The following is a 16,263-nucleotide window of genomic DNA, read 5'->3' on the forward strand; positions in this document are numbered from 1 at the left end:
TTACAAACAGCTATACATGCACACTCATAAGCAACATACAGAGGGCTACCATCACTCGAAACAGCACACAGAGGAACACAAACATGCACACACAGCATATACAGAGCAGATGAAAAACCTTTCAAAGTTGGCAAGACAGCTTGGAATAAATTATAAGAATGTAAATTGTAATCAGTTAAGATATCTGAAGATAAAGCTGTTTGTTAGATATTGGGTCACTATTTGGCAGTGGGTTGCACCCTGTCCAAGTAGGTTCCCTCAGTCTAGTCAGGGTAATGGAGTGACGCAGCTAAGATTACCTCTGCTCACCCCCTTTGTAGTGTGGCACAAGCAGTCCAACTTATCTCAGAGGCAATGTGTAAAGTATTTGTACACGCACACAGTAACATAGTGAAGGCACCACAAAAGAACTCTACACACATTTAGAAAAATAACCAATATTTGTCTGAAAAAAACGACAAAAACAACAAAAATCCAACATGCATAAGATACAAAATTTCAGTGCTTAGAAACACAATAGCTGCAATTGTGGCTACCACCTCGTCTTGATGGAGTTGCTCCCAACAGTCTGACGCAACCCACAAGGGAGTGCAGGCCTGTCATGGAGTTGCACGAACGCCAGGTACAGTACCTTGAAAAATTATGTAGAAGCAAAGATGTTGCACCGAGTCGGGGAGTTGAGGTATCGGTGTTGCAATCACACCATGGGGTCACAGGTGCTCCAGCGGAGTCGGAGTCAGGTGTCATGGATGTCAGTGATACAGCACTCAGGACTCACACTGTGGTGGGACTTCGGAGGCACTGTGGTGGCACCGGGCCTGTGTTGCAGGTCCCGGTCATTGCACTCAGCGAGTACAATACCTCTGGTACAGGCAGCAGTGCAGAGTCAGAGGGCGGCGCAGTTCAAAAGCTGCTCTGGAGTCTATGTGCTTAGTTTCTTCTTAGTTGCACCAGAGCTCACTTCCAAGGGCCCAGGAATTGGATTTGGCACACCTGGCATGTCAGGACTCTCAGCAAAAGAGCCTAGGCACTGGTAGGTGAAGTCTTTGATGGCCCTGAGACTTCTTAACAGGAGGCAAGCTCAGCTCAAACCCTTGGAGAACCTTGTAAAGCAGGATGTAGAAGCAAAGTCCAGTCCTTTCACTCCCAGGACAGAAGTAGCAAGCAGCAGGACAGCACAACAAAGCAAGAGGCAGAGTGCAGTTCCCTCCTGCGGCATCCAGCTCTTCTTCCTGGCAGAATGTCCTCAGTCCAGAAGTGTTTTAACTGTGGTGTCAAAGGTCCAGTAATTATATCCATTTCTGTCTTTGAAGTTGGCAAATCCTTGTGGTGCACAACACCCTGCCTTTCCCTGACCTGGCCCCAGACACACTCCAGGGGGATGGAGACTGCTTTGTGCGAGGATAGACATAGCCCTATTGGAGTTCAAGTGTCCGATCCTGCAGCCACTTTAGCTCAGGATGACCCATCAATCTGGTGATTGGCCATCAGGATATGCAGGGCACACCTCATCTCCCTTTGTGTGACTGTCCAGAGTGAATACAAAGACAGAACAACTGTCATCCTGACCCAGGAGTGCATTCAGCAGACAGGCAGAGGCACAGAATGGTTAAGCAAGAAAATGCCCACATTTTAAAAGTGGCATTTTTAAACTTACAGTTCAAAACCCAACTTTTCCAAAAGTTGCATTTTTTAATTGTGGATTTAGAAACCGCAAACTCCATATCTCTATCTGCTCTCAATGGAAAACTATACTTAAATGATATTTCAAGGCAATCCCCATGCTACCATATGGGAGAGATAGGCCTTGGATAAGTGCAAGCCGAATTTAGCAGTATTTCAGGAGATATAAAACATACCACTACATGTTGTACCTCGTAAATACACTGCACCCTGTCCATGGGGCCTCCTCTGGCCTACTTTAGGGGTGACTTACACACAGTAAAAGGGGACATTTGGGCCTGGCAAGTGGGTGCACTTGCCAGGTTGAAATGGCAGTTTAAAACTGCATACACAGACACTGCAATGGCAGGCCTGAGACTTGTTTTCAGGGCTACTCAGATGGTTGGCACAATCAATGCTGCAGGCCCACTAGTACCATTTGCTTTACAGGCCCTGGGCACACATGGTACCCTATACTAGGGAGTTACTAGTAAATCAAATATGCCGCTTATTGACAAAACAATCACCAACCTGTTTTAGACAAAGAATGGATGCACTTTAGCACTGGTCAGCAGTGGTAAAGTGCCCAGAGTCCTAGAGCCAGCATAAAAAAGAAAAAATAGTCTGAAGGCGGCAAAACATTTGGGAATAACCCTGCAAAAAGGGCAATGTCCAACACTGAACTGGCAGTCTAGAATAACATTTTAGCATTTCAAATTGCAATTTTCAAGTATCTATCTGTAAAAAGGAATTTAGAACCTGTTACTGGCACCATTGAGTGCTCTTATTTCCTGGACTGCCTTATATTCTTGATCAATGTGACCAGACAGTGAACGTACAGTTGAAGAGGAATAGACAAAGGTATCTTTTAATTACTGAGGAGAAATAGTGGCCAACATCTCATCCAACATCATTCTAGTGGTAACGCCTAATTTTGGCAGTGCCATTATGCATCACAAGAATTACATCACAATGTAATCTACAATACGTATGTCATGTATTTTAATATAACTAATGTAAAGTGGAGCACCTAAACTGTATTATCGAAGGTGTATTTAGATTAGAGCATTATAAGTTCATATATGTGTGTGTTCTAATGATTGACTTTAACATGCTGACAAGTATTACTCAAGCACACATATTCATGTGATTTGACTGTGGCATTATGATGAACTTACACAAAATCATGTCTCATTTATAATCATGTTACAATTATAATTTGAAGTTGCACGTATAATTATGTATGTTAACATTGAAAATGCCATATTAAGTTAGCAGAACCAATGGCCTGAAATGTGGTTTTATCTATTTGACCTTCAATGTGGAGTTTTGCTTGAGTTTGGTCATTCTTTATTTTCAGGAGCACCCATTTAAAGTTACAGTTAATGAAAGGCATATTGTGTATCTGAGATAGTGAGGTACAGGAGGATATTTTGGCAAAGACAAAATGAGAGCTAAAGAACTGAGAAGTAAAGACTCCTGTTTGTGTACCAGGCTCCACAAGGCACTCAAGGTTTTCCTGATGTTCAATTTGTGGTATCAGAACTTGATGGGAGTTGCCTATGTCAACTGTGCAAGGAAGATGGAAAACTACTGGTGCTGATGACATGAATTTCTTGAATGTTCTGTGGTTTAATTGGTATTCACCTACTTAGGCAAGAGCGGATTTTCTTTAGCCTTTGATGAGAGCAGATCCTCTTGAGACTTTAAGGGGTACAGACCTTTCTACTCTTTAGTCATACTGACACTTTCTGATGTTTCCTATGTTCTCTAAATGATAATAAGGATTTCCTTATCACTTAGTTTAAAGTTAACTTAATTTCTCCTATGATTATGAAGGACTGCAGTCTATCTATTGATCATGAGATCGGGTTCCTCATCTTTTGTATTGCTGCAACAGAAATTTTTACATGCCTTATGCTTGTACAATTTAATCTCATGTGATGCTTTACTTTATGTTTGGTGATTCTGTACTTATATAGCATGTTTTTGAAACTTGTTACATACATTTGCCTCTAAATTTGTAATAACCCTTTAGATTTTACTTTCTTTCTCCAGGATTTAAAGTGTGACCAAATAGGTTACATTGTTAATTGATTAAAGTGTTTACTTTAATTTCCCTTTACCCCTCAAGACTCCTAAAAAGGTCTGTCAGAAGCAGAAAAGCAAGAATATCGGATTCAAGCCTCATCAAATGTTAGCAGAGTGAGGATGGTTAGGATCTCAAAGTAAAGGGAGCTAGAACCCATTATTCTAGATTAGTTAGTCCATAGAACCCAGTCCCTAATGCCTGTCTCCAGTATCTGGAAGACCAGCAGGTTTCTGGAGATTCAGGAGAGAGTCGTATCAACATTGGAGGAGTGAATATCAATAGGGTCATAAATTGCAGGGGTTTATGTTAAGCTTGCATTGATTTGTGGAGTTCGAATGGTGTTTTGTGGAGATTATTTGAATGTCATGTGAGTGTGGGGTAAAAGAAGTTGATGTTGTTATTGGATCCAACGTGACCTGTGATCTCGGGATAGTATCAAAAATTATAGAAGACACTATGTTGTAATTGTCTGCTAAGGTTGGTGGTGCTTGTCGTGAGACTTCATCACCGGCACAGAGATATATCTTTGCATGAGTGTGAGACAATTGGTATAGTGGATCCTAATGTGCAGTGTGAATCTGTACCAATCTAAATGATACCCCACAGGTCGAGATTTCATTCAAAGCACGTGTTAACTCTTGTGTTTTTGAATGCTGTCAATTCTTTTGTGGAGCAGACAAAAGTTATTCGTATTGTATTTTGTCATATGTGTTTGAAACTAAGAAGAATGCATGCATGCAGACTCTGAAAGAGGGTGGGCTGCTGCAAGGAGCGAGATTGGCGTTACAGTGTGTGGCACTGGTATTGGTTGGTTACATCACAAGGGTTCATGCTGCTATTGGTTGTTGCTGCTGAAACAATGATTTGTGGATAAAGAGTTATTTCCTGGTCTAGAACTGAATTCTATCTGCGATTATTGATATTTTATTGAAAAATACTTGTTTCAAGGTCATCCAAAACTTATTTAGAGCGGCTGTACCTACATCTAGTAGAGGAGGAGAAGAAGCACCTCCTGAAGATACCCCAGGTATGACAATAAATGTATGGCTTCATACATATGTTTGGCTTGACCAATGGCACAAGATCACAGCAAAGGAAGGTATATTGAGGGTATCATGTTGTTAGACATTGGATCTCTAGTTGTTTGGCATGGGTATGCACCCTGTCCAACTTCCTGAGAACACAATCCTAGTCATGGTAAGTCATATACACACTCTAAATTAACCTGTGCTGCTCTCCCTATGGTAGCTTGGCACAGAGCAGTCAGGCTTAATTTAAGAGGCAATGCGTAAAGAATTTGTGCAGCACTTAAATACAGTAAACAGTAAAAGACACCACAAAAAAGTAATCCAAACCAGTTTAGAAGAATAGAGAATATTTATCTGAGTAAAAAAAGACCACAAACAACTAAGATCCAATAAGTAGAACTCCAGAATTTGTAAAGAATAAACTGCAATGTAGTGCTTAAAAGTCACTAGAGCTACAAGGTTACTTGAGGTCACATTGGAGAGGAATAAATCCAAAGATCAGGCCAACCACAATGGAGGGCAGGCCAGCTACTGGACCCATGCAGGGCCCACTGAAAAACAGCCAAGGAAACTCGATCAGGCTGTTCTGATTTACGCAGTCGGAAAATGCGTAGTCATCGAGCCTCAGATCCTGCACGGTGTCAAACCCCTTTCGATGCAGGGGATGCGTCATTGTCAAGCCATGCAGTGATGTTCTTGGATCGGTACTGACTCATTGTTGAACTTCACTGTCGGGTCCCCCATTGTCGTGGAATCTGCACAGCATCGGCGTTGAAGGGCACTAAGACAGTTCCGAGCGGTGCAATGGTCACTATGTATCAAGTTTTGAAAAACAATTGCTACAAAGTTCTCCCTCAAACATCAGGACAGAATTAGCCCTTCTTGGCACAGCAGTATGCACAGTGGCAGAGTCTAGCAGCAGAAGAAGCTTTGACGTAAGTCTTTGATGGTCCTGAGACTTCCAGAACAGTAGGCAAACTAGCAAGCCCTTAGAAACATTTAGTTCTGCAAAGGATGTAGAAAGCTAAATCCAGTCCTTCTCACTCCCAGGCAGCAGACAGTAAGCCAACGCAGCAGTACAGCTGAGCAGATTGGCAGTCTCCTGACAGCACAGATGTCCTTCTTCCTGGCAATATGTCCTCAGATCCAGAAGTGTTCCGATTTGTTGGAGTTTGGTGTCTGTTACTTATACCCAGTTGAGCCATTGAAGTGAGGTAGACTTCAAAGAGAGGCCTTTGGAGGGCACAAGGTCTTTGTCTTTCACTCTCTGGCTCCATACACTCTACAGGGGGTTATGCAGCTCTTTGTGTGGGCAAAGGCACAGCCCTATTCAGGTGTAAGTGTCAGCTGCTCCCTCCCATCTAGCCCAGGTGATGAGTGAATAGGATGCAAATGAAACACCAGCTCCCTTTGTGTGTGAGTTCTAGAGGGAATGCCTGAAGCCCAGCTGTAACCCACCCCAAACATATATTCAGAGACAAGCAGAGGCACAGAAATTAATGGTTAAAGTAAGAAGATGACAACTTTCTAAAGGTGTCATTTTCAGATTTACATTTTAAATCCAAGCTCACCATATGTTGGGATTTGAAAATTGTGAGTCCAGCAATGCGAAACATCACATTTTTCTTTTCCCAATTGGAAGTTGCACTTACAAGCTCCTTCAAGGTAACCCCCAATGTTAACCTGTTGGAAAGATAGGCCTTGAAATACTGAAAACAAATGTAATAGTTCACTAACTGGGCATATTAAACCTAAAAACCAAAGGAAGGTTTGGGACTGGCAAGTGGGTGCAGTTGCCAGGTTGAAATGGTGGTTAAAAACTGCACACACAGGCTCTGCATTTGCAGGTCTGAGACATGTTAACTGGCTACTGTAGTTGGTGGCACGATCTGTGCTGCAGGCCCAATAATAGCATTTAATTTACAGCCCTAGGCACATATAGTACAATTTAATAGGGACTTACAAGAAAACTAAATATGCCAATTTTGTATAAGCGAGGATTACCATTTTTTAGAGTACAGATCATCCGTTCTTTATCACTGGTTAGCAGTAGTAAAGTGCACAACATTCTAAATCTAACAAAAATGAAGTCAGGAAAAATAGAAGGTCAGAAAGCAGAAAGTCAGAGGAATCCATGCCGAGGATGACAGGTCTAACATGTGAAAGTGGGGACAGCTACCCAACCCCTTGGGAGTTCTCTTCATTAAGGTGGAAGGGCCTTGAGAGAGTGTAGTCTGGTGTAGTCTGTTCAACAATGGTGTTCTCCCATAAAGGCCATTCCCTGTAGGGAGATGGACCACCAGAACAGTTTGGGATTTTCACCCCGCATCTGCATTAACCATCTGAGGGCCCTGTTGTCTGCCTAAACTTGGGAGCAAGTACCACATAGGTATGGCGTTAGCTTCATCAGCGCCCAGACCACAACAAAGGCTTCCCTTTCATTTCTGCTCAACCTCTATTCCCTGAAAAGTAATTTTCAACTACTAAAGGCTATAGGTTAATCCAGGCCTTCTTCATTTAGCTGTGAGAGCATGCCCCCTATACCATTCTCTAACGCTTCTGTCTGCACCACGAATTTTGGGTAAATGTCAGGGGCCATAAGCACAGGTGGCATGTACATGGCCTCCTTCAGGATATCAAAAGCAGTCTGGCATGCCTCTGTCCAGATCACCTGACATGGCTGCTCTTTAGAGGATGCAACAATGATGCCATATCCCTTGATGAATCTCCTGTAATATACAGTGAGGCCTAAAAAGACTCTCACCTCTACCTGGGTCTTGGGGGTTCCTAAGCCAGAATGGTTTCAATTTTGCCCTAGAGGGGCTACACCTTGCGACCTGCCACTTTGTGGCCCAAGTAGACCATAGAGCCTTGCACTATCTGGGACTTACCGGCATTAATAGTCAGGCCTGCCCTCTGCAGCATTTGAACCACTTTCTTCAGGTGCCACAGGTGGTTCTCCCAGCTAGAACTGAAGATCGTAGATGTCATCTAGATAGATGGCACTAAAGTTTTCATGTCCAGCTAGGACCTGAATTACCATCCTCTGGAAGGTGACAGGGACCTTTTTAACCCAAAGAGCATGACCTGCAACTGGAAGTGTCCTTCTGATGTAGAGGATAAAGACCTCTCTTTTGTCCCATTGGTCAAAGCAATCTGCCAGTAGCCAGACGTTAGGTCAAATGTGCTGAGGAACTCCAAGCTGATCCATGAGTTGATCAAGTTGGGGAATGCGGTGTGCATCAGTCCTGATGACTGTATTGAGCCCACGGTAGTCCACACAGAACCGAAGCTCAGGCATGACACTTGCCAGGGCAGCCTTGTGGACCAGCTCCACTGGGCTGGACCAGGGGCTGCTGGAGGGCTTAATGACCCTGAATGCCAACATTTTGGATACCTTCTCCTTAATCTTAGATCTCACTTTGTCAGATATCCTGTACATTTTATTTTTCACAGGTGGGGTACACCATGTAGTGAGCCCTGGGGTAAGTGAAGAGAGAGAGGCAAACTTCCCCAGCAACTGTCAGAAGTCTCTCTATTGATCTAGGGTCACTGTAGGGGAGCGGTTTACACTCTCCAGTGGCCCATCCTGCTCTTTGTAAGATTGGAGTTCAGAGAGAGGTTCAAACTCCTCTTCTACCATCATCAGTTTTCAAGAGCATGGTAAACTCAGACCTCTCAAAGTGGGGCTTGAGGCGGTTGACATGCAGGACCCTCAAAGGATTCCAAGGAGTTTTGAGGTCCCCCAAATAGGTGACATCACTTTTCTGCTCCTTTACTTCATAGGGCCCAGAAAAAAAGTCTTGCAGAGTCTCGGGGACCACGGGCTCCATGACCCATGCTGTTTGGCCAGGCTGAAACTCCACCATATTGTCATTCTGGTCATACCAGCCTTTCATTTCCTCCTGGCTGCCTTCTAGGTTCTCTTGGGAAAACTTAACAAAGTGCACTGTCTGGCTGCATAGTTACGGCATACACTGACCACATCCTGTGGGCTCTCCCAGAGGCTTAATCCCAAACCACCTTCATCAGAGTGAGAGGCCCTCTCACAGAGTGCCTATACAAAATTTCAAAGGGGCTGTAGCCAACCCCCTTCTGCAGTAACTCCCTGTGGGTGAACAGCAGGCATGGCAGGAGGACACCCCACTTATGCCTCATGAGTTCAGGCAGACCCATAGTAATTGTCTTGAAGGTTCTGTTGAATCTCTCAGCCAACCCATTGGTTTGGGGATGGAAAGGAGTGGAGAATTTGTAGGTTACCCCACACTCTTTCTACTTGACCTTCATGTAGTTAGACATGAAGTTGGTACCTCTCTCAGCTACCAGCTCGTTGGGGAACCCACACAGGTACAGATCCCCACCAGAGGCTGGCCATGGTGGGTGCAGTCACTGTCCTGAGAGGGATAGCTTAAGGATATCCGGTGGCATGGTACTCCAAGACCGGAACAAATCTGTTGCCCATGAATTTCTTAGATCCTGATGCCCCAAAATGTTGATGCCAACCTGCTCAATAATGGTGCTAAGGGGGTCTTTCACTTCTCCCATGACTTTCCACTTGTCTGGCAGATAGGACAGGACCTGTGGCATGCAGCTGAGGTCTTCTTATTCTGAGGTTAATAAAAGTGTGTGACAAGCCTGTCAAAGGACTTGTCTTCTCCCAAATGAACTGCCAGTGGCACATCATGAGCCAGACCCCGTAGAAAGGCCCTGCAGCACTGGGAGACCTCCAACACTTGTGCTGCACTAGGCTCTGGAGCCTTAAGCTGTGACTACAGGAGATCATTTTCCACGAGGTCAGCTTTTTGCTAGAGACATCAACAGCTGCGTGGGCCTCAGCCTGCTGCCAAAGATCCACAAAAGTAGGGCACTCCTTCTGCTCCTTACAGAACTCCTTCCTTGTGGCACCCCTTTTCTGCTGCCAGCTGGACAACTCAGACAGGTTCCCCAGTTTAGCCACTTCCTCCCATGTAGGTACCATGGCATCCCATTGAGGTTCAAACTCTTCCCAGACTGTGGGAATCTCATGAGCAGGTTTCCCACACTCTTTGCCCTTCCTCTTTTTGGCAGGATCCTGGTCATTTTTCCAGGATCCAGGTCCTTCTTATCACCACCTTGAGCTGCCATGGAACTTGTGGTCAGGCACACCTACTCAGGCAACCCCAAACTTCCCAAGTGCAACCTGAGCTCCACATCATTCCAGTTGGTATGTTCCAGGTCATAGCTCAGAAGTCAATCCACAGGTATGGATGGACTTACAGGTACCTTAATCAGAACTGAGGACCCCCCATTCAAATGGAACCAAAGTCACTGGGTAGAGCCTCTCACAATTGTCAGCAGCAACAACTTGGTGGAAAACATTAGGGACTACCTGCTCTGAAGACACCAGATGACACCTGACAGTTGTCATAATGGCTCCTGTGTTTCTCAAAGCCTCCACCCTCTGCCCATTGATGGTGACCCACTGACTGTACTTCCTAGTATTGTCAGGCATGTGGGTTTCCGGCATTAGCTGTCACCCAGGGAAAGTAGAGTAACCTCTACACTCTCCCCAAAGCTAGCTGGGGCAATCTCCTCCCCAAGCACTACACTATTAAACACCAGTGACTGCCAACTGGTTGGGGGCTGTGCCCACTTGGGACATTAGGCATCTCCCTTGTGGTGAGCTTCTTGCTGACACTCATAGCACTTCACTGCAGCCATCCTTGCAGACTTAATGCCACTGAACTACTTTTCCTTCTCAGTAAGGGGAAGGGAACGCTAACCCACAGAACTAGTTTAGAGACCTTTAGAGAATTTCCTACGCTTTTCTGTCTCCCTCTTTCTTCTTCTGTTGAGGACCCTGCTCACCCTTGTGGTGAGTCCCCGCAGATACCTTCTTGTGGACCTTGGTCCGCCGCCTCAGCAAGCTTGCTGGGGTCACTAAGCTTACTGTCAACCAAGTGTTGGCGCAGATCTGTAAAACAAAGACTGAGAAGGTGCTCCGATCCAAACAAATAGTACAGCCTCTGATAACATTTTACCTCTCTGCCAGTCACCCAACTATCCAGTGCCTTGCAGAAGGAATCCACACAATAGGTCTGTTGGGAAAGCTTCTGACAGCCCCTGAACTTCTGTCTGTACTAGTCTGGGGTCAGACCAAATATCCTGATTAGGGCCTACTTCACAGGGGGACACCTCATCCTGTCGTTCTCTTCTATGGCCACTAGAGTGTCCCTCTCCTCAGCTGGAATTTGCCTCCCCATGCTATTTCCCCAATCCTCCTCAGGGACCCTGTGCAACTGTAGGGCTATTTTATAGGCCTTAGTCCATTTTTCTATGTCATCTCCCACCCCAAAGGCAGACACCAAGCCCTTGCCTATGCGGACCCTCCTGTCAGAGTGCACTGATGAAATGCTACCACCATCTTGACTGGACTCAGCCCTCCTGACTCTGATGTCCAACTCTCTCAGGTTCAACTCCTAAGCCAATATATTTTTTTTCCTCCATGACTAATTTAGCTCGCTCCTGTTTTAACATTCTCTCCTCCCTCCTGTCGTCCAGCTCTACTGGGAACAAGCCTCTTGATGAAATTCTGTTCCCTAGCCTGGGAGGAATCACTGCTCTTTACAAGGTATTATTCTCCTGGCTCCCATGCAGTCCCAGACTTTCCACTGAATCCTGGTCCACCCCCTCATCATCCTTAATTTCCACAAAACCTCCTCGGAGGTCTCAGGTGCTGCATCCCTAGATTCCATCCAGGCCCTTAGCGCCTTTTGCAGCTCTACCTTCTTGCTGATGCCTTTGGTAGAAACCTCAAATGCCTTACAAAAGTCCTTAAAAACACCAATTAGATAGAGCAAAAATGCCAATGGGGTTCAGAGACAATTAAATCGATTGGTCTAAATGTGGGTGGCTGTGTATACCAAATTACTGTAAGGTACTACACAAACACAAGTCCTATCCTCATCGCTGATCACCAATGTTATACATTGGGTCTCTAGTTGGCAGAGTTATGCACCCTGTCCAAGTAAATACCACAATCCTAGTTAGTCAAGGTAAATCAGATACACTTACTAAATTAAACTGTGTCCTCATTCAATTTACAGGCCCGGGGCCTATATAGTGCACTTTACTAGGGTCTTAAAAATAAACTAAATATGCCAATTGTGAATAAGCCAATATTACCATGTTTTAGAGTACAGAGCCCCTGCTGCTTAGCACTGGTTAGCAGTGGTAAAGTGCACAGAATCCTAAAACCAGCAAAAATGAAGTCAGGAAAAACAGAACGTCAGAAGGCAGAAAGTTTGGGGAAACCACACTAAGGATGCCAGATCTAGTACATCTTATGGCACATTTAAGTTAAGGACCATTGAAAACTTTAAAAGAGTGTTATTTGAGATGAAACAACCTCCTAGCCCTGCACTGTATGAGATACTTAATACTTGGCAGCATGCTTTTCATGCTAGGGAGTAAGAGAAGGGTGGAGCTCCAAAAGTAGTTTTTACTTATGAAGATGCTAGATGGGACACTGAACAAAAGAAATAGAGAACTGACTTGATAGAGGGAGTTAGGTTGTGCTAAAGGTTAAAGAGTGAAGCGTTCAAGAAGGAGAAGTAAAAGAAAAAAGACAAGAAAGGAAATCATGGAAAGGAAAAAGAGGATGATATCAGTGGTCAGTGACAGTGATTCTGGTGATAGCTTTCTGGACATATTATTGTCAGCATGCCCACCTCCATAAAATGAGATCTGAATGGAAAGAGGAGATATTGGTGGTGGGCAGATTAGATTAGCTACTGCCCAATTAAATGTGGATCCTGGTTCAGTGCGAGTTACTCAGGTGAATGCACCTCATGAACCAATGGGAGAATGTTCAGGAATTTGTTTCCTGCTGACTCTATTGCTCCAAAAACTGCTGATGCTCTTACTGTCCCAGCTACTATTGATGTTGTGGTCCCCATATATAATTCTGATTTCCCAGGAATGAAAACATATTAATAATTTGTCTGTTTCTGGTACAGCAGGTGCTTCACGTAATACTGCAGCAAGTTTCGATATGAGAGGAGTTGTTTCTCTAGCCCTGACACACACAAGTTCTTCATGTGTGGTGAGTGCCGATTCGAATTTGAATCTTTCAGGGTGCAGTTCCATAGGTATATATCAGAGATTGTCAATGTCTGGTACACCCGTAAGTGAGCCCCCTTTAAGTTCCAGTAGCAGTGTCCATGGAGGTGTGAATATGTCTAAGGTTCCTGTGGTGTTACAGAGTCTCAGTACCAAGGAAATAAATAGACGGGGGAAAACCTTTAATGACAGTACTCCTTCGAGTAAAAGTGGGAGTTCTGAGGTGACTTAGGAATGATTCAATCACCAATGATAGAAAACTTTGTGCATGTGGTTAAACTGAAGTTAGGATTGTACGATTAACAGAACTCTTGAAATGATGTGTTTAGACCTGTATCATGAAAATGAGATTGTGTTCATGTGTATGTGTTAAAAATGTGGTCTTTGGTTGACAGTCAGGTCACCCCCTGTTCAAGCAAGGACCCCCACTTTAATCAGGGTAAAAGAGAATCACCCTCAGCTAACCCCTGCTTACCCCCTTGGTAGCTTGGCAGAGCAGTAGGCTTAACTTCAGAGTGCTAGGTGTAAAGTATTTGTACCAATACACACAGTAACTTAATGAAATCACTACAAAATGACACAGCACCAGTTTAGAAAAATAGGAAATATTTATCTAAACAAAACAAGACCAAAAACGACAAAAATCCGACATGCACAAGTCAAGTTATTAAAGATTAAACTCAAAAATAGTGCTTAGAAACACAAAATGCTTCGATGAGGTGTTAACAAGGCATTGTGACAGAGTCATTCACAACAAGCCGACACCAATGGTGCCGGACACGGAGTCGCGTAGATCCCCAAGTACAGTACCTTTGGTGAAGAGTGAAAACAAGTCGATGAGCGAAGTTGGGGATCAGAGCGTCTGTGCGAAACGTTGAATCTGCGCACTTCGAGCGCGTTGGTCACGACATGGTATGGCGACTTCCACGGAGTCGCGGACTTCAGTGGAGCTGCAGCGGCATCATGCCTGCGAAGGTCATCGTGTTCCAGCGAAGATCACAGAGTCGGGTGCAGGCAGCGTCACCCGATTCAGCAGCAGCGTCGGTCCGAAGTCATCCGATGATAATTTCCTTGGATTTTCACCAGCTTTCCTTTCAGGGGCCCAGGGACTGGATAGGGCACCACTTGTCAGAAAAGGAGTCTCTCCAGAGACTCCAGGTGCTGGCAGAGAGAAGTCTTTGCTGTCCCTGAGACTTAAAAAAACAGGAGGCAAGCTCTAAATCAAGCCCTTGGAGATTTCTTCACAAGATGGAAGGCACAGAAAGTCCAGTCTTTGCCCTCTTACTCTGGCAGAAGCAGAAGCAGCAACTGCAGGAGAGCTCCACAAAGCACAGTCACAGGCAGGGCAACACTCCTCAGCTCTTCAGCTCTTCTCCAGGCAGAGGTTCCTCTTGATGTCCAGAAGTGATCTAAAGTCTGTGGTTTTGGGTGCCCTTCTTATACCCAATTTCTCCTTTAAAGTAGGCCTACTACCAAGTAAAGTCCCTTTTGAATGTGAAATACTGCCCTTACCAGGCCAGGCCCCAGACACTCACCAGGGGGTCGGAGACGGCATTGTGTGAGGACAGGCACAGCCCTTTCAGGTGTAAGTGACCACTCCTCCCCTCCCTCCTAGCAGAGATGGCTCATCAGGAAATGCAGACTACACCCCAGCTCCTTTTATGTCACTGTCTAGTGTGAGGTGCAACCAGCCCAACTGTCAAACTGACCCAGACAGGGAACCCACAAACAGGCAGAGTCACAGAAATGGTAAAAGCAAGAAAAGTCTCACTTTCTAAAAGTGCATTTTCAAACTCACAATCTTAAAATCAACTTTACTAAAAGATGTATTTTTAAATTGTGAACTCACAGACCCCAAACTCCACATGTCCATCTGCTCCCAAAGGGAATCTACACTTTAATCAGATTTAAAGGTAGTCCCCATGTCAACCTATGAGAGGGATAGGCTTGCAACAGTGAGAAACGAATTTAGCAATATTTCACTGTCAGGACATATAAAACACATTACTGTATGTCCTTCCTTATCCATACACTGCACCCTGCCTTTGGGGCTAACCAGGGTCTACCTTAGGGGTGCCTTAAATGTAGGAAAAGGGAAGGTTTGGGCCTGGCAAGTGGGTACACTTGCCAAGTCGAATTTACAGTTAAAACTGCACACACAGACACTGCAGTGGCAGGTCTGAGACATGATTACAGAGCTACTTATGTGGGGAAACAACCAGTGCTGCAGGCCCACTAGTAGCGTTTGATGTACAGGCCCTGGCACCTCTGGTGCACTTTACTGGGGACTTACTAGTACATCAAATATGCCAATCATGGATAAACCAATTACATACAATTTTACACAGAGAGCATATGCACTTTAGCACTGGTTAGCAGTGGTAAAGTGCTCAGAGTTCAAAAGCCAACAGCAACAGGTCAGAAAAAAATAGGAGGCAGGAGGCAAAAAGACTGGGTATGACCCTGCAAAAAGGGCAATTTCCAACAGTAAGGATGTTAACAGTTGTGCAATTTTGTGACAAAGTGTCTGAGTTGGTTCAGAGATATGAGGTAGATTTGAATAAGACTAAAGCATTACAAAGAATTTACTGTGTGTGCTTCAATGAGGAAGACATAACTTGTGTGAGAACTTGAAGGATAAATATCCAACTTGAAGAGCTGACTCTGAACATTCTGAAATTGAATGAGCTAGATAAGTGGGATAGTTGATAGGCGAGAAAGAAGGAACCGAAGAAACAGACAAGGGAACCACATCTTCCTGAAGCAGGAGAGGCAAGTGCATCAAATTTCCTGTTGAGACTGTTGAAGCTTCAGAAAAAGCAGAGACAGGAACTCATCAGGAAAGATAAAAGAACATTTATTTTAATGTAACACAGAGACAAGGACCTGAAGAGTCAAGTCCAAGAGTCCAAATTGCTGAATTTCGATGCAACCTTTTATACATGAAAATCATATAAGGCATATGCAGGTGTTTCATTCATTGTCCAATCAAACTTCAGTACCAGAAAAAAGGAAGGGAAAAGGAGGCATTGGTTGTTCCAGTGTACACCCTCCCAGGATTATAATTATGAATACAGGTACACTGTTCTGATATAGATAGCTCAACTCAACCAATTAGGTATGGAGTTGTTAGATCAACACATATCTGTGGTTTAGAACAAATGCCCTCACCCCCCCAAGGGTGACATGGTTCATCATCAGGCTTTGCTCCTCATCAGGCCGCACTGCAATGCCTGAGAGGCCCCACAAAGGAATTCTTTACTGGAGATCTTTTGATCATTGTTGCCGGAAGGGATGGGAAACGAGAAGAGGACTGGATAATGTGAAATTAAAAATGAATATAGGAACTGAAAACAAGTCTTTATTCACAGTCTCTGTGGG

This window comes from Pleurodeles waltl, chromosome 11, assembly GCF_031143425.1.
Source record: "Pleurodeles waltl isolate 20211129_DDA chromosome 11, aPleWal1.hap1.20221129, whole genome shotgun sequence".
Taxonomy (NCBI): Eukaryota; Metazoa; Chordata; class Amphibia; order Caudata; family Salamandridae; genus Pleurodeles; species Pleurodeles waltl.